General features: G+C 36.2%; 2 protein-coding genes and 1 non-coding gene across 6 annotated transcripts in view; 1 reads left to right on the forward strand and 2 right to left on the reverse strand.

The window, feature by feature from the left end:
* Positions 1–26,687, forward strand: part of LOC122718550 (chaoptin-like) — a 534,511-nt gene that overhangs the window by 186,763 nt on the left and 321,061 nt on the right. The gene's annotated exons all lie outside the window — the stretch shown is intronic.
* The window catches only part of LOC122718552 (protein artichoke-like), a 205,552-nt gene that overhangs the window by 145,283 nt on the left and 33,582 nt on the right, over positions 1–26,687 (reverse strand). The gene's annotated exons all lie outside the window — the stretch shown is intronic.
* Positions 2,418–2,490, reverse strand: Trnag-gcc. The gene has a single exon. It is a non-coding gene; the product is annotated as a tRNA-Gly (tRNA).

The raw sequence follows: 26,687 nt of genomic DNA on the forward strand, positions 1-26,687 counted from the left end.
ACCGGCTAGTAGATCGCCCTTGCTCAAGAAACACGTCACACGAACGTACACGATGAAGGATGAAGACGTGATCGAAGCATCGAAACTTTTCGTCGATATTTCGGAAATTATCGACGAATATTAACCCTTGGCAAAAAAAGGAGTTTTGATTAAACGAAATATAATTTATATTTTAACAATTTTTTAAATTATAAAGATTGTATTATAAAATGTGAGATATGAAGTAGAAAAAGAAATAATTTAAATTTTTCTTACGAAAAAATATAACAAAAATGAAATTGTAAAAAGTATTTCCTATGTGGTACTGTTTACGTGTATCAAAATTATTAACAACCAAGTTTTGCATGTACCAACCAAAGTTTTGTTCTCTCGTTGTTCTCTCTGAATTAAAAAAGAATTTTAATTATTTCTTACTCCTACAGTTACTTTATACCGAAACCAACTTACGTTACTTCTATATTCACATCAATAATTTTACAATTCTCAAAAACTTTTTTACCAGGGGTAAAAAAGGGGTAAAATGCGATACAATAATATATACAAATAGAATGTCTCTTGCAACTTTCGTCAATTTCCTTTATTCGTTTAAGATAGAATTCTCGGTTGTTCGTTTGACGTCGTCCCGAGTACTATTTTTATCGCGTGAAATCCGATCGTGTCTCGGAGACAAACACGACAAAAAGTCCGTGCCTTTGTCGGAGGAAAATGCGATTGGATTCTGTGGTTGCATTAAGAGCTAATGTTCTGGCAAATTCACGCTTCGTGTCCACGACAAAATTAATTCTCACGTTCGCGTCCATTCTCGTTTTCCATCCTCCATTTCCCTTCGAGCGGATCGAATAACGCGGTATACAACGGGGAAAAGTTGTCGGAGGGAAAAAGACGATGGTCTCGATGGCTCTCTCTCTCTCTCCAACCCACGCCAAACGCTTTAACGTTCGAAATTAATTCGAGCGGCCCGAACTCCATCGTTTATCAAAACCAGCTCGAAAATTTACGAGACGACACCCTGCAACAAGAGTTTGTAAACGATTCTGATTTATTTTTCGAGAATTTTTTTTTTTTTTATTATTATATTTCGAATTTTTATTTATTCATTTCATTGGAAAGTTTCGAGGTACTTACACGCGTGCGTGTACTGCCTCGAAGGTAGTCGATGCTCGATTACGATTACCTGTATGATACATTTATCTTTTGCGTGCAATGAAAAATCGATACGTACCCTTTTACGTTTTTATTATTTTATAAACTTGTCCTTGTGGTAATCTATGTTTCGTTAAATGAAACTCTTCCCCGTATCGCCGTCTTTCCTTTCCCGACGTGAAATTTTCCACTTTTATTTTTAAAAAAGAAATAATGACCTCCGAATGGGAATTATTTATAATGCATTGCACGCATTTTACACGTTTGTTTCGATTAAATTAATTTACAGAATTCGTATCACGAGGATTGTATCATCGAGAGAAAAAGTTCTCGAGAGAAGTTTGACCGGCTCTGTTTCCCTGGTTGATGCTCTCTCGTTAAAATTAACAGGTCAAGAGACTTTATAGGCATCTGTTTCGTTCCTAACTGTTGACGAAGGGAACGATATCGTTTGCTCTGGCGAAAGACGATCGATCGGCTCCCTGCTACCTTCCACTCCATCGAGGTAGGAGATGTCTGATCACGATCTAGGCTAAGCTGTTTTCGGTGTTTCGAAACGGTGGGCGAAATTGTACGTGGTATTAAAGCGTAACGAGGGTAAAGTAGGCGAGTGCTCCACGAGATTCTCTTCTCTTCTTCTTCTTCTTCTTTTTTTTTTTTTTTTTTNTTTTTTTTTTTTTTTTTCGAAAGAGATTGGAACGAAACGGAACTTTTTCAAGTGCGCGAGCTTGAATTTGTTGGTCGATGATATAATTATTTGGTAATCAGCTGGGATTTGGGTCAAGCGTTTATTTTAGATCCACGGATATTATCTCGCTCGCGTTGAAAAACGCGTTCCGGATAATGTCAATCATAGCTTATTCAAAACGTTTCCCAGTTTTAACCTTCGATCGAGATTCATGTCAAAATGACATCGTGCAACAAGATGATGGATATTAATTTTAGCCTTAACCCGTTGCGCTTTCGTGACTTTCGAATCTCCGTTCAGATCTGTATTTGTTGACCCCGATGAAGGATAATTTTTTTTAAATATTTTTTTTTAATCGTTGGCAAGGAAAAGCTTTTAATCAGTCTTCTTTTCTATGATGTTTGATATATTATAATGTTGATGCGATTTTTCAGTTTCTGCAAATATCTATATATTTTACATATATCCAGGGAGATTTTCACGAACGAAACTTGGAATTTTCGTGTAAAAAGAAATTAAAAATTTTGTGTCAGAAAGAATAAAACAGTGTACTTGAAGGATGAAAAACAGTCGGCTGATGAGATTTTACCTGGACCGGGAATCGAACCCGGATCTTTCGCTTGGCAGGCGACTGCTCTTACCATTGAGCTATCCAGGGCCGACCAACGTCATTTCCTTCCCTTATCTACATAATTATCATAAATATAAATATAAACGGGATACCTTCGAATCTCTTTTATATCTCAAGCGATTTGAGAGATATGAGGGTTCAAAGCGTGCATAGTGTTCAAGACGGTGCAGAGATCTCACGTATTTTCCTTGAAAAATGAATGCTATTTCTTCGAGAATCTCGTCTTTGTTTGTCTGAAAAAATTTGGAATAATGGTCAGTAAAAAGAGTAAGAAGAATTTGAGACGAATGTAAAGACGAAGATAAAAAAAAAATCATCCTTTTCTTTAAACGATATCTCGGAAATCGAAAGTTGAATTGGGATAAATCGAAGTTCGTTTCTTTGAAACGAAGGTTTCTAACCGTCTTTCATTGGTTGATCGAAAGTTACTATCTTTAGAATTACAGCGATTCAAAGTTTTCTTAATTCTAATCGCGTTTAAGATCGAAAATCACCTTTTTCTCGGGAACCGGAAGTTGTATAGGGATGAAGAAACGTTTGAAAGAGCAAGGTTTCACGCTTCTAATAATTGTTTATTCGTTCACCAATTATCTTCGAATAGTAATAGTTTCTTTTCCAATTTTGATGAAGTTTAATCGAATTTTTTAAACGTGTGTGATGAGATGTGTATGACGATATGATGGACATTCCAATTAATTTTTAAATATCAAAAATCACTCTTCCAATTTTTTGACACCTATAATTTGCATTTATATCATTTATACGAAATATACAAAAACACACGTGATATGAAAAATATTTAAGTAGATTTCATCGAATTATAATTTCCGGATTATTTTCGTCAGCCCTAATCATATTTTGACAAAGAATTTTCGCGTTATCGCCGCTCGTAGTTTCACTCGTTCAACGAAGCCCAACTTTTCCAGATGGTAACCAGCCCCCAGCTGCACCATGCAAATCGAGTTCATCCTTTCCGAACGTATACCGCAAATTGGTAACGATAAAGCTTTAATGATTTCGTGTACTCCCCTGATGGTGTTTACATCGTATTTATGGCGACCACGTGGCTTTCGCTGCCCAAGCTACGCTAATAAATTACCACCACTTCGATTGTTTTCCAATCCATATTGGCCTTTTAGCGTTACACTGTGTATATAACGATTGTCGAGTCGAAGAAGGAAATACTTATAATTCCAATATTTCCAAGAAAAAGAAAATTCGTTTTTCCATCGTCTGATCTGAATATTTAATAATTTTTACTTACTTAATCGTGTGTGCTCGTTTCGTAATTATTTCTTACGTCGACAGAATGAGTGTGAAATTGAATGAAAATTATGAAAGAGATAAGTAGGGATGTGATTAATGTAATTTAATAGAATTTGGTGTGTTAAGCACGAAACTGAGATGGCATTAATTATTAATGCTTCGAAAAATAAATATTTTTAAGAGTTTGTTTCATCAATTAATTGTGACAAAAATTTAACACCTGAAAAGAAATATATTTATTATTATTTAATTATTTAATAATTAGTTGAAATATTATTGAAGTATTATTTACGCAATCGCAACAATGAGAGTGAAAAAATTAAGAGGCTTAGAGGAAAGGTACAATTAGCGAAATTTTCAGTTTAAATATTGCGAGAAAATTAAATTTCGTTTATATATATATATTTAAGTAATTCTTTACACAAATGTGTTATTTTTATACTTTTCATTTAAAAAATCCGATTAATTTGTTAAATATAATATGGATTCTCCATGGAATTAAAATAACTTTTACACAATGACTGGGATATATTCATACACACTGGTTATATCGATCGTCTTTAATTATAGCCCTTTTTCAACCCCTATAACGCGCTAAAAAGGAAAATAATAAAAGGAGGAGAGGAAACGTTGAACTTTAGCTTGCAGCTTTGCTGAGCTTTCTCGCGGAGCAACTCGACTATGAAGCTCCCTAACTCTGAATCCCTATTTTTCATTTCACCCTCTGCTGATGCATCGGAGGTGTGATTCGTTTGTTGATCCAGTTCCTTCAAAATTACAGCGTTAAACGAGGCGATACGTTTCTTAAGTAGAAAAAAAATCGGAAAAAAAAGAAAGATTTAAGTAAAAAGAAATCTGATATATAAATTTTCAAGCATTCAACTTATTTATACAAAGTAAGAGGATAAGCTTTAAAAAAATAATTCTAATAAAAATTAATCGAAAAAATAATATTTTTAAAATTACAAACAATCTTATATTTCGATTAATTTTTAAAAAGAGCACTCGTCTTAAGAGATATAGCACAGTATATAAAATATCGAGGAGGATACGTTGAAAATCTTCTGTAACCAAGGAGAGAAGAAACGATAAGATAATCCACTGTTTTTGTACAGTTGTACTCGAAACAAAACAAGTTACTCAAGTTTCGAGCAAAACAAAAAAGAACAGTTTATAAATTTAAGATATTTATTTCTCGAGCATCGGAAAGTCTGTTTTTAAAAAATACTTTATCATCCAAACTAAAATATTCTCTCAATATTGTTCGAACCAACAAGATATCATTAATCATTACATATTGTGTTGCAACAAATGATGGAAAACTTTTACAATTATTTCTAACTTGTAACCATAAATAAATCGTTTTCAATATTTCTTAAATTTATTAATTCAAAATTAAATTAATAAGTAAAAATTTAAAAAAAATTTTAAAAAGCAAGACTTTTAAGGATATTTTTATCATTAAAATAAAATTAAAGAATTCTTTATCTAACACCAGAACAGAACGAATTCGCTTTTACAATTTCCTACAAACTTGAAACCATAAATGTCTCCTATTATACTCCTTCGTATAATACTCATTTCTCTATTCTCTGGTACCAATATACCAATCCGAATTTTCAATCTTCGAATTTTGCAAATTCGAAAAAGTTGCAACTAGGCTAGAAATAAAACCGAAGAATACTTTTCATCTACACCCGTTAATCAAGGAGGGCGGAACGAATTCAGCCAACGTCTCCACAATGAAATTCCACGCACGCGGGTAACGAGAACATGGGAATCGGCGGTTTCGTTGTTTCGCCGCAGCCCCATCCCCCCTATTCCCCTCATCCCCCCCTTGAAAATCGATCGTCGAACGAAGCCAGCCTCCTGTCACGAGATTTCCGCGGTCCGCCGGCGAAACAAAAGCGCGGCTATATTCGCTCTCTCGAGGCGAATTCCGGCCGTGAAGAGGTAAATCCGCGGCGAGGGTGTTGCGTGATCGTCGCGATCGCGGCTTGCCATTACCTTACGTGTCCCGCGTGTCGAGAAAAACGTGACGCGCCCTCCACCACCACACACCTTTCCCCGCGAAGAGATTGAATTTTCATAGATACGGGGAGCGGCCAGGGGGGAATGGAATGGTTGGAGAATGGTGGTTCGACGTCTACAATTTTCCTCGTCATTTTTCGCGAATAACGCATGAATAAAATATCGGGCGTTATTTATCAAGGTAATTTCATCGTGCATCCATTTCCCGTCCAAATATTTCTATCGTTATTCCTCATTGTTGTTTATAATATATTGTATGTATATAGAGTGAATGCCAAGTGTATTGGCCAAATATGGTATAGAAATATATCCGTTCCCTACTAAATATTGCAAAGAAAAATGTATAATTGATTGTTATGAGATAATTGATTTCGTTATTTGTACGTATATGTTTCGATTTTAGAGTTATTATAATATTTTATTCGGGAATATTTTTCACGAGAAATAATTTTGAATATTTTATAATTTAAAATTTTAGTCGTATATATTCTTATTATAAAAAGAATTTTTGATATAGATATATACTCGCTCGTAAATTTATTTCGAACAATTCCACCCTTCGATATTAATTAATTAATTCGAGAAATCTAAGTTGAAGAATTTTTACAACACTGATTTCCAAGTATTCCCTGGATACTAATTCAAAACTAAAAAAAAAAAAATTTCCAAATATTGGAAGGAACGTTACAAGAATCTATCGATCAATTTCGAAACATTCCACGTTTCTAAATTAAAAAAAACTCCAAATACCCGTATCTAATATCCATCAGACTTAAAAATTTCGAAATATTCCATACCTGTTAATTTAACGGATCTCGAAATACGCACAGGATCGTATTCTGCACGAATCAACGAAAGAAGAGCGAAAGAGCAGATGGAAAAGTGGCCAGGACCAAGAAAAAAAAAAAAAACGCGTCTTCGTTAGCAATTCGACGAGGCAAAGACGTGTTCCAACACATTTTCACGTACGTGTTTCGCGTGGATATTTGGCCGAGACCCGGCGAAAGTGGAACGAGCCCGCGCTTGGAAATGTGTACATTGTACTTTGCCGCGGCGAAATGATATAGGCGGGGAGGGGGCAGCGAGCGCACACGGCGACACAAGGGTTGCTATAATGAGCGGCCCGACCTCGACATGTAGGCCAACCTCTGACGCATACCTGCACACCTGGACTTTCCACGTTAATACCGTGGCGCCTCGGCCTCTGTTAAAGTGCGAACGACCAGCAGCAAGGGACGCTTGCACGAGTCCCATCGGCTCGTTGCCGATCGGATGGAACGGGAACCTTTGTGCACCTGGGTTCCGCCATTTGCATCGAGGTTGCTCCTCTCCCTGAATCGGAGAATTTTCGATCGAGATTCTTCACGCGTGAATTTCAATTTCAGAGTTGGAGAGAAAGGGGTAGTAGGAAAGTGGAGGAGAAAGTGATTTTTAGGGATGTTGGTAAATAGTTGGTATATAATGTATGATGTTCGTTTGTTGTTCATTATTTGAATCGAATTAAACTGGAAAAGAAATTTAACTGAAATTAAACTGAACATTAAATTGAAATTTATTTAATTAAAAAGTTGGAATCGAATAAATTCGATAAATTGTTGAATTTATAGAAAATAGAAAAATTTTGGAAAATAATATTGATTTATTGGACAGTTAAAGGTATTTCGATTATACGAATGGTTTCACGTGAATTTTGTAACTAAATGAAGAAAAATGAAGATGAAGATAATGAGCAAAGATTTTCAAAATAATGTTGTACACACGATATCCTCTACTTTAAATATTCTTCTTAATATATTCTTCGATTTATGCAAATTACCCGAATTCTTGGAGAATATTGATCTAATCAAATTAGAAACTAATGGGATAATAATTAAATCCGATTATTATGGAAATTCGAAATGAAACGCTTAATAGACGAGATATCAAAATTGTTCAAACTTTTCGCGTTTAAAATATCGACGCTATTCCAAACGCTATTTAATCGATTCCACGATCGAGTTGACTTTTGGAACTAATGTTTACCGTGAAACTTAAAATTATTCAAGGGGTGGAAGCGAGAGATAGCCTCGAAGGATATATCCCTGTCTTCGTCCTGCTCTTCTTCGACCGTGCATAATGTAGTAATTGTCAAGTTGAAGATGTTCGTCTTCGTTCGCGTCCACTTTGTTCGGATCCGGAGCCGAGAACGAGCGGGAAACGCAATTAATTAAACATTCAAACAAAGTGTAAAGCGGATGGTTAATGTTTCTTTCGCAACGTCGTTCAACTGTTTTCTCTTTCCCTGTTCCTAAGGATTGTTAACAGAACAGAAGAGAACTTTCATTTAATCTATTATTTGATTGTAATATTTAGGGGGAAACTATAATTCACGCGATATTTTTCGAAACTTTTGAAAATTGTAATTTTTGAAATATAATATCTATTAAATGAATTTTATGGTATTGTACAAAATACAAAACAGAGAAAAATGAAACTAAATACAAAAAATACATTTTTTTTTTAACTTTTGTAGGTAAGGGAACAAAAAATAAAATAGTAATTGGAGAAAAATATATGGTTGAGAAAAATATTCGTTATTCTAAATTTCGCGAACAGATATACATTGTTTCATAATATTTCCTGATATTTTTATATCCATGTGAAATTGTTTGGTATTGAAGTTATTAACTATATGTCCACCTAAGGTTAAGCTTTTCATTATTTTTTTTTTCCAATAAAAATAATTTTTCTCCAAAACCAATTTAACATTTACATGCGTTTGATATTTATATATATATATCTTGAAAAAAATTATTATTACAATTTAAGTTATTTTTAATAATATTTCTAATCTTATTTCGAATTTTATTCGAAGATAATAGAGATTTCTCTTGACACGTTAAAAAATTATCCCGTTAAATACGGAATTTATTAGAATACGGAGTTAAATCGCTCGAAAGCCTTAACTTTTTAAAGAACGAATAATTATTGAAGGAAAAGGGGGAAGAAAAATAAAATAGGAAACGAAGATACGTCCGTTTATACCGCTGTAAGAAAGTTTTAAACCAAAGGATCGCGGGTTGGACAGACTTATAATCGTAGTTCGAGGAATCGAGCAATTAAACGGAGTTGTAACTTAGAATCTCGATGACGAGGAGAATCTTATTACCGAACTTCTGGTTCTTCGTAGCAACCAGATTACTACGGAACGAACGAATGAATATCGATCAGATTTTTCACGAAGAAATCGCACGTTTGTCGCGAAAACGCGTTTCAAAGGGATATTTTTTGGTAAGATATAAAAAAGGAAACGATGTTCATTCGACGCCTATTCGATTAGAAGTTCGAAGAGAAGTTCGATTGTTTGACTCGACGACTTGTAATTTCAATTTATCACTCACGTTCAATCGTTATAATCGAATAAACTATATATATATAGTTATTTCTTTTATTGGTTATACGACGCAAAAGTTTTCTATCTGAAGGGAGCGTAAGTTTGCTCGAGACTTTCGGCGCCATTCTGTCTTTGAAAGCTGACCGAGGTAAAACTCGCGGAGGTAGCAATAATACTTTGTAAACTTCAATCCTGTCGTGATTAAACTGAATGAATGTTGAAACTCTGCTCGCGAGTTGTAAATTAATCGATATTTATGCCTGCACTCGTGCGAACGTTCATTCCCAGCTTAATGGAAATTTAAAGACAGAGGATATTACTTTGAGTTATTGATAGCTTCGATTATATTGTACGTGCCACCCAGCTAATGTAAACTTAATTTCCAAGGAGCTTTCCCTTACACGGATAAAAATAGCTATCTTTCATTCTGCTGGAACTGACATTTCTTGGCACATGTTCTCGAAAACGAGAATTCTATAGAGCGAGCAAGGAATATTTGCGAAGCGATTACATGATTTCGAGAATTGTTTTTGAAAAATGTTTGACGATTTTCCAAATTAATCGATCGATTAAAGGGAGATGGAAGAGAATCTTCTTTGGAAATAATGGAAAGATTAGAAAAAAAGAAGAAGAAAAAACTCAAAAATTTAAAGAAAATTGGAAACATCGAATTAGGGAACGGAGAATAATATTTTGAAAGAATTTTTCAATTATTGTTCAACAAAATTCCTTGCCTCCTAATCTATACCTTAACGAAAAAATCTTGATCGACAATGATTACCACGGCAATCCATTTCTCCGGGTGCAGCAACCGGGTATAGATCAATCACTTTTCCATCGACAGAAAATTCGATCGAGCGACGAGAACTTTTCGCAACGCGTGCGAAAATAGTGCACGTAGAGAATAGGGGGTGGGGGGGGGTTACTTTCCACGGTATAATTGGTTCGATACGATTGGTGCAATTTTTAAAAGGCCATTGACAAATGATACAAGTCAATGATCCGGTTTATTGACTCGTGCGTTGAACGGCTTCAATATTCCAACTTCCAAAGAAGAATTATCGGCGATCTATCAATATTTATCGAACTCTACAGCGATAGCTGTTCCCGAAGTATTGTGCAAATATGATAAGGTAAGCGATATTTTTTTTTTTTTATTTATGCCGGTTATTTGCACGATCGGTTGATCGATGTCAATCTATAATTTAAAATAATTTTCAAACATCGACGCGCGCCAGGGAAAATCGTAAAGGGGGAAGGGGAGAGGGGAAGCTAGCTTTCATCGAATGCTTTATTAATCTCCATCGTTGGACCCCGTTTCTCTCGCCTCGATAAATATATGGCGCGAGATGGATTTTAAAACAGGAATTGGGCAACCGTCTCCGGTTCACGCTTGTCGTTTTTCGGATTAATTAAATCTGTTAGACAAATTTTAATAAACGCGACAATCCGTCGACCAAGATTTCTATCATAACGTTTTCAACGAGTATACGATTTCATTAATTAAAGACATCACGTCGAAAGTCGAATAAACTATTATTTAATAATCTGTTCGCTGTTAGTTAATCGGATCTTCGATTTATTAAAATAGAAATATTCGATTTAATAGGCTATCGTCGGTGTACAAAAGACAAAATGTTGTCTTTTGCAATTAACAAATTGAGTTATTATTAAAATGATTAATCTGCTTTTATCGTAGATAAGTATGAACAATATGATTGGTCAAGGGAGTGAAATTATTCTTCGTTTATTGCAAAAATATAATTTTGTGATAATTATATAAAATATTCAGATTTCAATGAGAAAAATAATAGAAATTTTAAAGATTAATTTCACGCATTAACGTTAACAAATTTTTATTCAAATCAAGATTTTCATATCAAACGGATCTCCTTCCTAAAAAATAATATAAAATAAAAGCTTTGGTAAAAGTTAATCCATTATGAAATTTCTTATGAAAATTAAAATTTGTGCCATTATCGAATGAATCTTTGTCCTATCTATCTTCTTAAAGATATCAGTCTTCTCCACTCCGAACAAAGATTTCCAAAAATCTCCCACATCCATATTTACTTTCCACCTTTATCACGATTTCGCACTTTCCATACCTGTCCTCGTTTCTTCCCTCATTTTTGCGGCAACACCTCCACCAGACTAGATTCTACATTCGCCCCTACATTCTCGTTGCGTTCTTCCTCCAGACATCCTCGTAAAAACGCCACGTTCTTATCTCTCCTCTCCTTTAACATCTTTCACGGTTCACACATTTCACTCATTCACTCGTGCTCTTATCCTTCGACTATCTCCAACGTGTATCTCCTCTATAATAAACCTTCATACCCAACCGTTTTACCAACCAATTCACCATCCCTCTCTCCATCCCCCTCGTCCAAGACAAATTTCCGTCTTGCGGTAACAGTGAAAACGGCAGCTGGTCAATCGACAGTTCAAACAAGCGTCGCGTGTACCCCAAAGCTCTCGTTTTTATCGAGCAGTTTTTAACGGAGGGGAGAAGAAAGAGAGGGGAATAGGGGAGGGAGGGAGCAGGAAAGTTGCACGTAGACGTTCATCCAGCCACAATTATTCCTCTATCAGCGTGTAAACTGTGGAACTGTTCAACCAAGCCACCCCCTTCATCCCCCTCCTGTCACATATGCCCGGCAGCGAGTTATTATTCTGGTCATTTGCTTAACAGAGTTATGCAAAATCGCGCGCAACTTCGGGACCCCTTGTTGAACCGGTAACGTCACGTGCGAACACAGCAATTTCGTGCTTCGTTATAAGTATTCATACGCGTTAAAAAGCGCCGAATAAGCCCTTACTTGGCGTTGTTTGCCCGCGTATGTACCGGGCTCCGCCCGTACCCGTTGAATTCTAAATCGGGCGCGTATCGGATATATGAAGAATGGACCGACACCAACCGTTTGCGCTCGGTCGATAATAAAAATGCGATTGGCTTAAGGGAGGGGAGTAAAAGTACGGAAAAGGGAGAAGAGAAAAAGAAAGAGAAAGGATCGAAGAGGGTACGGTGGTATTACGTATTCAGCCACGATTAAACCTATGGAACCGTGGAAGTAACTAAACGTGGAAACAAAATTGTCACTGTGTTTGGAAAAACTACCACAAATCCTTTCTTGGCGCTGCCTTCGTTCTGGCACGAGGCCAATAGTCGGTTAACCGAAACCGGTGCTTCGAAGATCGTTGTTATCTCTCTGATAGGCGTTGCACTTAGACCGGTTAAACAATGGTGTGGTGTCTGTTCCTGGAAATCGATGCATGCACATTCATTTTTGTGTTTCTATTCTCGTGAAATGTTTTCCATACATGTTTTCCCTTCTTTATATCCCGTTGATTCGGATAATTATTCGAGATACTCCGAGTTTTCAGATATAAATATGTTTCGCCGTACCGAGTTTGTTTCGTTTTCAAAGATTTTATTTCTGTGATTTTTTTTCTAAACTCGACACTTCGCGTCAGGGAAGTTTAATGAAGAATGAAGGTTTGCGAGAAAGAAGTTGGAATGAATAGGAGATTAATATTCATTATTGATATCCTGGCCTGTTACGAGTCGAGAAATCAACGTCCACTGTGTCAAGTATTATTATACTTGTATGAAATAAAGAATGTGACCCTATTCCATTTATTTTCGGTATATTCGTTGAAATATCGTTTTTAGTATATATCCGCAAGATTTTTGTCGATATTTTATTTGATTAAAAAATAGACAGGAGGTTTTTCTAATATAAAAATAATTATAAGTATTTGCTCCGTACATAATTTCAGAACGAATAAGTTAATTTAATAATCCTAATATTCTTGATATTCTTAGTGTCGTATTACCTATTCGAATTTCATGGGAATTCATTTCGAAGATTACCACAGCTTCAACTCAGCAGGTCAGAGCGGATATACGTTCGCGACTTCCATAAATCATTCGATTAATCTTCCTTCTTGATATCTACTTTACTAGTTAGATATTAATTTAATTGATCTGTTAAATTTTAAACAACAAAGAGATCCTCGAATTAAGTAAATTCTTTTTGAACGAATGTCTTACAATGATTAGCTTTCGAATTCTGCACGTAATACGAGAATATTATATAAATTTTGATAATGTATTTTAATTCTTTCAACCAATTTTTAAGAACTTATTCATCACTTAATTATTTAGGAGGACAAATTACCCGAATAAATCAAAGTGGGAGCAAAAATCAAATTTGTCGATTAAACAAAATTTGTTAAAATTATAGAAATGGATCTACCAATATAAAAAAAAATATATATATATTTCTACAGTTTCAGGCCTTTCATTTGATTAAACTTTGAATAAAAGATAACGTATGTTACCAATTCCTCTTGCATCAACTTTCGCTAATAATTAAATATTCACATAAACCACTTCCAACGCCACCCATGAGAAACAAACTTTCTCGAAATAAAATAATAAATCCTTATCCTATATTTTATTACTAACAATTTTTCCCCTCCTTGATAATTACTCATTGGATTCCGCTTGTTCGCGCGATATCCGTTCGAACGAAATCGGGGGGCTTAGGATTTCGATTTACTTCACGATCGATTGGCGTCTATCATCCTGCAAAGGATCGATAGTAAGTGTATCACATAGCGGTAAATAATTTCAATATTCAACTCACAGTAAAATTGGATGGGAAGCGAAGCGTGGACAAGTATTCGATACTCGCGCCGTGGCATCGATATTATGTTGTGCAATATGGAATTCGGCAAATGATGCGGAACAGGCTATTTGTACGGGCCAGAATTCATCCTCTCTCCAACCTCCGATCCCCGCTTGATTTCCTTTGTTCGGCTATCCTTTTGATCGCGCGCGAGTATTGATAACTTCCTTTTTTCCCCCCTTTTTTTTTTTTTTTCTATTTCGTGATTGAAAATAATCGTTGCCTTCCATCCGGATTTTTCGTATTATTTTAGAAGGATGATATCGGGGGAAAAATCAAATTTGCGTAAATAAATCGTAAATAAATATATATATATATCTTTCAAATCTGTATAATTTATTTGAAGACAACAGGATTTTTTACGGTTCGTTAGATCAATGCGTAATTGAATTTTAAATTAATTTAATTAGGTTAAAAGTATCTTCGATATCTTCGACAATCTGATTGTTGATAATTTTTATCGCAGCATTTTAACGCATATAATGAAATCCCGATACCAAGACCACTTAAAAAAAAATATATATCATAGACAAGGATGCAAATTTAATTTGAAACTCGATAAATAATTCCCAATTCTATTTTACATTTGTCATCCCAACAAATCCAGGACAAAGATATCTTTAACCTCGTACAAGATCTATAATTTTAAAAATTACACCATCTCTCAGATTATACCTTGACAGATACACTTAACACTTCATATACACGCGACACATCTTTCCAATATCCCATCCAACACTTCTACAAAATAGATCTCCGTTCCTTCAATTAATTCTTCGATTTAAGACGTACGTACATTTCTTAAAATACGACTTCGAACTTACTTATCTTCTTAAAAGACTCCATGTTTTTTCTCCGCTGTTTTAATCCTCGCCCGTACGTGATTGGATTGCGTTTAATATCAGCAATTCCAAGTTCGTTATCGGGCTCGAAGTAAAGAGGAGCGCGAAATAGGAATAGCGGTCATCCATAGTGGGAAACACCTTTTGACCGGGTTAGTTTGGGATAATTGGCGCGAGTTTGCAGCCGCAGTCCCCCTCATTCGTGCCCCTTCGAGAAGCGGTGCTCCAAGTTGTGTGCCAGACGGACGACAATTAACACGCATCCGTAACCTGGAAAACTTTCGACTCGACTCGCTGGTCCTCGCTCTTCCTCCTCCTCCTCCTCCCCCCCTCCTCCCCCTTAAACTTTTAAAAAGGCTTTGTTATTGGCCCCCTCCCCCCTTTGTTTCGTATAACCCACGAAACGAAACAGTTGGATCTTAAAGGGACGTCTCCACCCCTCTCTCGGACTCCGTATTGATGTTTCACGCTGCACCTGTACGGGCGCAACTTTGTTGCGAGCCAAGTTTGCGTTGCAATTATACGGGAGGGGAGGAAGCCTCGAGGAGGAGTTGAAACGCTCTCGACGTTTTCTTGAAATTCGAAACGATTTCTAAAGCAGTAGGCAACGCTTCTGTGGGGGAGGGGGGAGGAGGGGAAGGGCTACGTTTTTTTGCATTCTTCCTCTGTTTGTAGAAGTTGTGTAACATGGGGAGGGGGGAGGAAAGTAGGTAACGACCCAGTTTCGTTCACAAGGAAAATCAATGAGAGGAATAATTTCCCGAGATAATTCTTTATCTCCGTTTCGAAATGGCATCAACTTTTGATGATTAATGTTCGAAAGATGGATGATAGGAATAAATAAATAAAAATAAACGATAATAGGAATTTAGAGAATGAAAGGATATCTTGTTGATAATTTCTCTTTCGGTTTTTCGATAATTGCATTGTGCAAAAAATAATAGAGTAGATTTTTAATGAAAATTGAGAAAATAAATGTCACGGTTTATTTAGTCATGTTACACAAGCGATATGAATATCTTTTATAAATTTGACAAAAAAAAATATTGGAAAATGTTTAATTAAATACAAATTACGTATTTCAAAGCTTCGAAATTACTCGATATTTCTTTTGAAAACACGATCCTAGTGAATTCAAATGATTTGAGGATAATTTAAATTGCCTTGCATCACTTGATTCGAGAAATTCTTTTAAATGAAGTTGGAAATCTTTTCATAAATATGGGAAAATATGGGAAAATATATAACGTGAAATTGGACCAAATTCTGTCAATCGCGTGTTTTTAAACTTATGATCAAATCAAAAATGGAACAAGGGGAAAATTTTTTTTTTAATTTTTGTAAAAATTACGACACTATTGCTTCGTTTTCATTAAATTTCTACATCACTAAAATAATAGCGATATAGAGACATTCGTGAGATATTATCTCTTTGTACTATGTTCGAACGAACGAAAAGTTTGGCTCATTTGGGAAAAAGATTCTGAGGAAATTTTTTAATCGAAAAATCGTCCAATCGTTTGAATATTCCACGATCGGGGATCGGTTAACGAACAACGAAACGGATCGTTACTGGCGTTTCACCCGCCACGAGGCGTTTATTTATTACAATGCAGGGTGAAAAATTTATTTACCGTAACAAATGAAGCACCGCTAATCCATTTATGGCGGGAGATTAAAATCGAACTCAATTAATTATCGTCCTTCGATACAGCGGCGCGATAATGCACCGTGACCACGAAGACAACTTGTACAATCGCTTTAATGGTCAAATAAATTATGTCGGCCGACGGGAAACGATTTCATTCGTCGACTCTAAAATCCTCCACGCTGATTGCCTCGGAAATTATTCAAAAACCTCGCCGAATTGCCTCGATGAATGTTACACAGGCTACGCGTGTACAGGTGAGTTCCTTTTTTTCTTTTTTTTTTTTTTTTCTTTCGTTCGTATCGTTTCTTTCAAGAAACATTCTCATCAAAAGATGAAATTTAATGCATTTAACCGATCAATCGATATTTTATTTATTCGTGTCTGCTTCTTCGAAATAAAATTGTTTAATTAAGTACAATCAAATTAAGATTTCATCGAAATCGATCAGGAATTATCGCGCATCTTTTGAATTAAAGAACAGAACAGAAACTGTTGGAGGTATTTTAGATTTTTAATTTTTATCTAATTTTTCGTTTATCGGTCAATTTAATGAATTTGACGCAAACTTTCTATTTATATCGGTTTGATTATTCGATCAATCACAAATATCAACAGAAGGAAAGAAGGTACACGATTTCACTCGACCCATCCCAATCTTGACTCGTCCCAATGAAGTTCAAATCGACACGTTGTGCAAATATTTGAATAAAACCAGAACAATTACTCGATCGACCGAACAGTTATCGGCGAAAGAGAAAGAACGTACGTACACGATTTCATTATCAATATTCCAATCTTCGCTCTCTCCAATGAAGTTTAAACCGAGTCACAAACTGAACGAACATTTTAACAAAATTAGAACGAAATTATTCGAGCAAATTACAAATATCAACGGGAAAGGAAGAAAATTTTTAACGCGATTTTATTCAAAATTCCAACCTTCCCTCTTTCCCCAATCAAGATTCAATACCCACCATACCGTCAGAATATATAACAAAATATTGGAATAATTATTCACGGATATCGATCAAAAATATCGAAGAAAATACACGATCTTATTCAAAATCTTCTCCCTTTTTCCGATCAATTTAAAATCTAATCCGAACGTTTAATCGAATCGATTAAACGAAAACTCGATCGACCATCGACAAAAAAAAAAAAAAAAGATTCACAACCAATCTCGACACTTTCGTTTCCATAGTTTCGCTTCTCATCAAATCACGATTCCCTCATTCAAAATATTTCGTTCCCGCGCGGAATCGCTCCCTTTTGTTGAAATTCGCGCTCAAAATCGGCGGAAGAAAAGATTTCGCCCGCGACAAAGCGGCGCACGCGATAATTGTTCGGCAGCGAAGCGCGTTCGCCGCTTGATTTATTTGACTTCCGGAAGCACAAAGCTTCCTCCAGATGAGCTCGAGCCACTTTCATTTCAATCGGTACCTCCCTCCCCCCTCCCCCCACGTTAATTTGCGATCGCGCTCCCCCCAGCTCGGCTATCGATATTTAAAGCGCGGCCACAAAAGTTGTAGGTGGCGCCGCCCTACCTACGGCGACGGCTTTATTAATTAACCGCGTTCCCACCAGGAGCAAGCGCTCGATTGTTCGATTGATTAGGCGAGTGATGTGCCGTGTTATCGAGTCGAGAAATATCCATCGGAACGTACTTCCATTCGAGTACATCGGTATTCGAAACGTTAGGCTTCCTCCCTGCGTGTTACGCAATCTAAAAATTAATTAAGATACGTTGTTGTACACCAACATTTGTGAAATTTATTGGATCCATTTTCTCGTAAACGTCAATTCGCTGGTATTTTTCAAAGCGAGCTTGAAAAATAGGGGTACCAGGTCCGTTTATCTAGCGCGAGTATCAATATTTTAAATTTAGATTTTATTTAATATAGATATGAACACGATGAAGAAATTTATTTACGATTTCTGTCTTGGACGTTTCAAAGATTAAATTAGAACGTTCTCTTCTCATAGATTGTCAGATCTATCCAATATCATCTTGCTATCTAAAGTTCTTACGAGATAGCGATTCTTAGTGATTCTTCTAGAGTAATAATAAAAAAAAAAGAGTTCTTTTATTTTCTTTCTGTTTTAAAAAAAATTTTTTAAAAGATAGGAACAAACAATCAAGTTATGAAGCGGCAAAAATATTGAGTTTTTATCTACTTGAACGAATTAGATGGATACAAGAATCTTTTAACGAGGGAAGAAATTTATACAGCAAGTGGCTATAAATTCGGAGGAGAGGGGGGATAATTTCGGGGAAATGGCGTGTGAATATGCAGGAATCGAAATGTTCCGGTTATTCGGGACACTTGAGGGTGAAATTTCTTGGAAATATGGCACGTCCATGCTGTAATGTTGATTGGAAAATGTGGGAAGAAACCGAAATCGATCATCGAGCATACGCATTCAATCGTAATAATTCATGCACGGTGGGGGATATTTTCAGCCACCTGTGCACACGGAATAAAAGGGTGATTTCACGAAACAGAAATTCCAAGCTGTCGAAGGGACAATCCCTTGGAAAATATGGCCATCCATTATACTCGAGCAAAGTATATAGGGGAAGGGATATTCGGAAAATCGAAACTTTTTTGCCATTCGTGATCGATATCGTTGACATGCACTACTTAGATTCGATTAGAAACTCTCTGACTCTTTCCTTTCCAATGTTTTTCCACAGCCTTTCTTCGCTAGATTTTTCTCTGATTTCCATGTTCTTCGTGCGATTCAAGAAACAGGTTCGAACAGAATTTCTAACAGAAACCAAATTCGAATCTTTCGTAAGTTTTTTGAAAAAAAAAGAAGCGATAGAATTCAAAGAAATTCTAGCTATCTCTGATCTACAAATATCGAGTATCAAATTAAATCGTTTTATCAATTTCATATAAAATTAACATCCCTTCTTCTTCGATTTTTCTTTCTTCTTTTACTACGTTTTTTTGATTTCATATAATTCGAAAAAAAAGAAACGATCTAAATATATATGATTGAACCCATTCACTCCACTTATTTGAACAAAATTCTCTATATGAAATCTATTAAAATTCATATGAACGTTCTAACGTAATGCATCGAAGTTCGATCCCACCGTTAATAGCGATCGAGTTAGAAGATTGGAACATTCGTTGAAATTGGATAATGGAATGGGAGGTTGGAAGAGGGGGTTGGGATAAAAACCACCAGGGCGAAGAACCTGGAGGAAGGATTGAGAAATTCGAAAGAAAAACGTTCAAACCTCTTCTCCCCTCCTCTCCCCCCACGCTGCCCATATGTCAAACGGTGACTGTCTAATGGCGAAAAATTGCTTTTCACCATGGAAATGTCCGATGGAATGAGATCGAGTGAAGTGGAAGAAAGCATATTCCATCCGAGAAAAGACGGCGGTGGGATAATGATGATACTCTCTTCCTCGAATCGGCGAGGACAATGGCGAGGGACGAGAGAGTGAGAGAGAGAGAAAGAGAGAAAAAATTAATTGCTCGCGGCATTATTCGAGGATCGCCGGCCGAGTGGAAGGTATTCCTTCCCCGTAATTGTTGTGCAGGCCATTACCCACGCGTAAACAATCACGAATGGAGATCCAAGATCCAGTGCCAGCAATTTCAGCGATTCCGCGTTACCTATGAATATTAATCAATCGCGCGATCCAATTTATTCCTTATTTGTTACGGAATCGAATTCATCCGCGGGAAATTAATAAGCGGAAGGGGGGCGGTAATTGGCGTGTTCGATTTCACGTTCCACGGCTAAAATAACGGGTGTAATTACTCACGGCTCGATAATTATATTATATCCCTCGTGGTGGTCTTTCTCGATGGTAAAAAAAAAAAAAAAAGAAAAGAAAAAAAAAAGAGGTATAAGAGGACCTTGAACTTTCGAAAGTTTCGTCGTTTTCGTTCATAAAATTTCGCGGAGGGCGAAATGTTCAAAGGCGGTGAGGAAGGCGATGAAATTAATTTACACCCCCTTCGTTCTAAAACCCCTGAGGGGAAACTTTTCGGGGAAACGATTTCGTTATAATACGAGGCGAGCCTTTACGACAGGACACGCCCTCGTGGATGCGACCGCGGATACTTTTTAAAATTATCAGGTATCGTACCCGAGGTTATCAATTTTTTACGACCCGATCTCGGAGGTGTTACGACCGAAGCTACGAAGAGCAAGCATTGTTGATAAAAATTCCATCTCCTTTTCTCGATCCTCGATCCGTCATTAAATACCACCATCGAGTTTCGATTAAGCCTCTTTAAGGCTTAATGGGGGTGGGTTATATGAGGGTGGATGCTGAGGGAATAATTGCTTTGTCCCTTGGTTAATCGACGTTATCGTTGATATTGGGGTACGACGTCGTGGAAATTTGACATTTTCTTCAATGGAGTACTCTGTTCTTTTGTTCAGATTTCGTGAAACAATTGTAACGATAATATCTTTGAAAAGGGAATGAACTCTCGAACTCTTTGGGGCACGTCCCGCGACACTGTGTGTATTTTCGTCCTGTTACTATATATTCGGGTATATTTCGCGTTACGAACAGCTGCGCAAATCGAGTTGCCTTCCAGTTGAGGCACGTTCGACTGTTGCATGTAGGAATAGAGACCGGAAGCGCTTGAAATGAAAGAGAGATTTTTTCCCCCCTCCTCCCTTTTGACCAACGTCGAAGCTTTGCAGTTTTCATCTCACTGATGGATCAAACACATATGTTAACATATATTTCGTGTAGGTAGTAGTTTTAACATGTTTCGAAATTTATGGTTAGTTTTCCGTGATACAGTAATAGTCTAGTATATCGTGTTTAAGATAATATTCGTTTTGATTCGATTCGTTCGATGAAAGTTAATTATCACTATTCTATTTCTCTAATTTACGCGAATAACAAGCATTTAAGTTCTTCTTGTTATATTTGAAATATATCCAATTTTAATTTGTAACGAGAGATAGTTTTCCAAAAAGATTCATTTTTGTATTGATCGATCATCGATCCATTTCGAAGGAGCTTTAAAATTAAAGCTTTAAAACTTTAAAGTTAGCTTCTAAGATATATTTTTTAAAATATCTCGAGAATTAGGGGAAAAGAATACATTTCCAAAAAATATGCTTTCACCCTTTTTAACGCGAATGAGGTTCTTCTATTACCTTTTATTCCAGAATTTTGTTTTTCATTACAGGTTTTTCAAAAATTTTACGCGACATTCAGTTAAGTGGCGTAACTTTTACAACGTGATATAACGATATATATTTTTTCTTCTTTTTTAAATACTCATCGTAGACTAGTTGCAAAATTGAAAAATTCTACATTCTGTAGGAAAAGTCATCCCCGAAAATTTTTTTTACTCGCGTTGAAAAAAAGTTGTTAAAAGATTTCTCTAAGAAGCGGCTTTCGCGAAAGTTTCACGCTCGCGTACCAAAACTTTTCGTATGCTTTTGATCAAATAAAGAACACGATAGAAGATGATTCCACGACGAGCAAATTCTAGTGATGTTATATTTTTGTTCATATCCAAATACGTATTATATAATTGATGAATTGATCCACCGCATATGTAAAATGGATATATTATGAATATCTGTTCATCCCATTCAAAAGGCAGTATCGATACTCTGTTACCAATTTACAATTGGCTTAAATTTGGATCCACAGAAAATGGCAACGTGGAAGGAAATAGATCGATATAAGCACGCACAATCTATCTGTCAATGAAAATTTCGGGATTCACATGATAAACAGATGATTATTGAAGTTGGATTATATTAATAATTTGTGTTCTACAGCAAATTATTATCCACTCAGTTTGGTTGCGGTAATATTCGATAATATTTGGCTTGGATAATAATATTCACTCGCCATATGTAATATGATAATGTGTTCGTTTTATAACGTAATCGTTGGGAAATATATATATATATATCCAATTCGTTACATTAGTCAAAATTATTAAACTTATAGCACATCAAATGTAGAAAATTGAACAATTGATTTGTATAACAAATCATTTCGAAGATTTCTCTTACTCTTGTAACTCGTGTAATCAATTTTAAAACGATCGAATTAGACCTGAAATTTATTTAAAATTTAAAAATAATTACGTCGAGTCACATTTGACAAAAATAATAATTATGACAAGCGCGTAAGTGAGGATGAAAATAAAATACGAATATTTGATTCTACTTCTATTACTTTTAAGAAACTTTCGACAAAATTAAACAACGAATTTACTTTACTGAATAAATCATATTTGGATATAAATATGAATATTTCAAATAATTTGAAAATTCCTCTAGAGTATAATCGAAATTCTACTGCTATAATCACAAATGTTCACTAAAACGAAAATAAATTTCAAATTCGTTAAAAAATTGAATTATTCATGAGCAAAATTTTCCATCGCTCACGTTGCGAAGCGTTTCAAGAATATTTATTATACTAGTTGATAATAGACGCGTAGAACAATGAGAGAGAGAGAGAGAGAGAGAGAGAGAAAGAGTCGCCGAAAGTTTGGCGACAAGTTTGATGGAAAATTGTGCAATAAAACCGTCATCGACAAATATTGGCCCCGAGGAAGGGAAACTTGTTTCATTGAGGCAACTTTGCCTCCACGCTCCAAGTTTTTAGTGGCTTCTAACTTACAGCTACTCAAACATCAGCCAATCCAAAAAGAAATCGAGGGAAGGCCGAAAGCTTTGTTTTTTAAACGGTTAAACTACCAACTTGAAAATTGTGGCTTTCCTTAATCAATCGATCGATAAAAACAGATCGTTATTCCCTCCCCTAGTATTATCCTGTTTCACGTTCGAAAAACAAGATAATTTCCACGATTCCTCCGATTTCAAAAAAACATGTAAACTGTTGTAACTAAAATCTGTTGAATTTAATATAAATTGCACGTAGAGTATAGAATAACATAGCACTGCATCTTATTATTTGAGCAAGCGATATAACATATTATTTATTTCGCTTATCGAAAGAAACAACGAACAACGAAGAACAAACACGAAATTGTTATAATTAAAGTTAAAATTGGGGGAAAAATTAAAATTCGAAGCGTACAAATATTTTAAAATAAAGCAATTTTTTTTTAAATCGAAAAATCTCTAAATAATCAAAGCTCAAAGTGGAAATTATTGGAACTCTCCTATCCTACAATGGATGCAAGCAGACTCGAAAGAAGAAGAAGAACAAGAAGAAGAGAGGCACGATGAAATATCCGGTCCAGAGCTTTGTTATAAATATCGATTATTCAACGTGGAAGAGAAGTCGCTAACAGACCTATTTATTTACTTTTCCTTTATCTTTGGACGTTTTTTAGATATTATATTAACGAAGCGATTGATCGATATATAATGAAGATTGATAGAGAGAGAGAAAAAAAAAGATTTGACCTCGTTTCATAATATAACCTACTGGAAAAGAAAACTCGATGGGGCTAAGAGAGATGTCTGGTAGTGCATATAACTCTTATATTCTTAATTAATATTCTCCACCGCCTTCTGCGCCACGTTTCTTCCTTCTCCTTTCCCTCTCTCTCTTTCTTTCTCGTTTAATTCTACCTTTAATTTTAACTTCCAAACGTTCCACTTTTCCACCACCACCCACGAATATGTATCCCATTTCAACACAATTATATTCCCTCCCAAGGAGCACGTGCTTGCGTTTTAAACGTCCAAACATTCTAGTTCCTATTTAAAGTTCGAACTTCACCACCTCTCTGCATCTAGGAATTCTACCTTTCCAATAACGTAACATCGCGGTTAGATAATTGCAAGGGCCGTTCTTGCTATCGAGCTATGGTTAGATCCCGAGCATATGGTCCCCTCATAATACGGTTGACGAAGCTACGGTTTCGCCGTGGAAACGGATTGATTTTGCGCTCGAAATGCGATAAATTATCGCTACACCGCCTTACAATGGCGGCTAGCCATTGCGCCTAGCGGCCGTGTCGTTCTGGCTGCATACAAGTTCCAATTTTAGGGATGAGAGCACCGCAATGCGACACTCCTTTAACCGCTGAAATACACGCATCGAGGAACGGCCGATCGAACGCGATGCTGAGAACGCCTCTATCGAGATGCTTCCTCTCTTCCTTCTCTCTCCTTTCTTCGTAGAACTTGAAAACTTGAACAAAGAGAATACCTGGAATCCATTGTTTTCGATCTCATCGATCGAATATTTATTATGGAGATTGAAATCCAAGGTATTGGTACGTTTCGCCAAGAAATATTTGGAAATTGATTGCCCTTTGCCAAAAATTAATTGCAATATTGAAAATTTTCTTCGAACGAATGGCACTCGTAGACAAAGAAATAATACAAGCGTAACGTTATGCAAGGTTGATATTATTTCTTTGGAAAAAGTTCGATCAATCGTGCTGTTTGGATTAAGCATATTATCAGAGGATCCGCGATCACCTGTCATCGATGCTCTGACAAAGGGATAATTAGCGTTTCGGTCAAGTGACGTTCGTGATAATCGACATTCCAGTGTATTCCAGGATAATGAATGTCCGGGCATGGTAATGCGGCTAATGTAGCTGAAAACAATCGTCACGAATCAGTACGAAATCGATTCGTAATGTTTACACGTATGTAAAATCACTGTCGTATGATAATTGCTCGAAATACGAATTCTTTTATTTTATTTTATTCGGTCGAAAATTTGGTACGAGGAGAAAAGAAGGCGAGGATTTTGGCATCGATCTCGAAAGAAGAATCGGGGATGATTCGTGTATGATTCACGATCCCTCGATAATCACGAGGATGGGTTTTGGAGGATTTGCGCCTTGAGTCTGTAAGCCTGTAGAATTCCTCCATGTCTCAGGGGATAAACGGGGAGATGGATATTAACTGGAACTAGGAGGAATAACCTATTATTTTGATCCGCATCCCCGATTTCTCCCGTTGAATTCAAACTAATTAGGGAATATGTTTACAAGTTGATCTCGAATCGACTCGCGGCGTTATTGTGTTCGGATACAATAGCACTTCTCCGTTATCCGTTTATTTCGAGAATGACGTCAATTATCTGAACGTTGCTTGAACTGAAATCCTAATCATTCTGCAAGAACTGGACAGTGTTACGTAATAATGTAACACTCCAATATGATATTTGTTCGACAAGCGTTGTTTGAGAAAATACAACGGGATTCGTTTCGATTCGAACAAAATTTATAGAGATATATTGTAATTGTTTGAAATTACAATTATTGAAAATAGCGGATTAAACTCGTGGAAATTTGGAAGAGTTATATATTTTTGTCACTTTTAATCATTAATCATTATAAATTATTCCCCGTGTCTCCTAAATTTACAAACGTAAAACGTAATTTATCATACTTTGAATTTATAACATCGAAGAAAATTTTACGAAATTCCATAAGTATTAGCAATAATTTCCAAAATCTTCATCATTCTACTTTCTTTCTACTTTCCATTTTGAACCCTTAAAAAAAACTTCTCTTAAAGATATATACACATTCCTTAAAATATGCTCTTAAAGCTTATCGACCAATCGAATAATTTATTAAATAAACGTAATATATTCTTGCTTCAAAACTTGTTTCATAACGCTTTCGCAATCGCAAGTCTCTCTAAAGAAAATACCTTATTTCTCCTATCGAAACTCCGTATTGAATTTTCCGGCTGTTCAGCGGAGAAAAGCGAGCGGCGAGCACCTTTACAGGGGTGAGGAGAAGGAGGAGGAGGAGGAGGAGGAGGAGGAGGAGGACCTAAAGTCGGCACGAGGCGATAAGGGTGGCGACGACATTGTTGGTCGGTATCTCGCGGCAGACGCCGGTGGAAAAATATCTCGACAATGCCGATGACAAGCGACTTCTGAACCTTATCTGTAAACTGGAAGGGTGGCACGGAGCCGAAAGGAAGGAGGGGCTCTGCAACCCTCCTTCTCGCGCTGTTGGCAAGATGAAAAGGGGCGCATTCAAGTTTACGGCCTGTTCGCGGTATTTAATGGTGGGCGAGAGAGGGGGAGGGAGAGGAGGAGGTCTGGAAATGTCCGCGTGTCTTTTGCCAGTTCGCAGTTGGCGTGCATCGTGTAAAACGTTCTCAGATTTGTTTTGTCGTATTTATTCCTTCGAAATTCGAATTACCGCCTATGCAAAGGGCGAGTTTGTTTCACAGCCATTGCTGAGCAAAGCGACGATTGGTTAATAATTTTTTGGACGTGTGCTGCTCGAATATACCGATACAAGGAAGGAAGAGATTTGAATATTGGCTTCTTGTTTCGTTCGGGGAAGGTTTTTGATTTAATCAATTAATTAAAAGTGAAACGAGGAAGTGCGAGGGAGCTTTGTGCACGAACGAAACTATAATGTTTATTCAGGTTTTATTCTTTGGATTATG

The sequence above is a fragment of the Apis laboriosa genome, unplaced genomic scaffold (genome assembly GCF_014066325.1).
Source record: "Apis laboriosa isolate Shangri-la unplaced genomic scaffold, ASM1406632v1 scaffold64_cov150, whole genome shotgun sequence".
Taxonomy (NCBI): Eukaryota; Metazoa; Arthropoda; class Insecta; order Hymenoptera; family Apidae; genus Apis; species Apis laboriosa.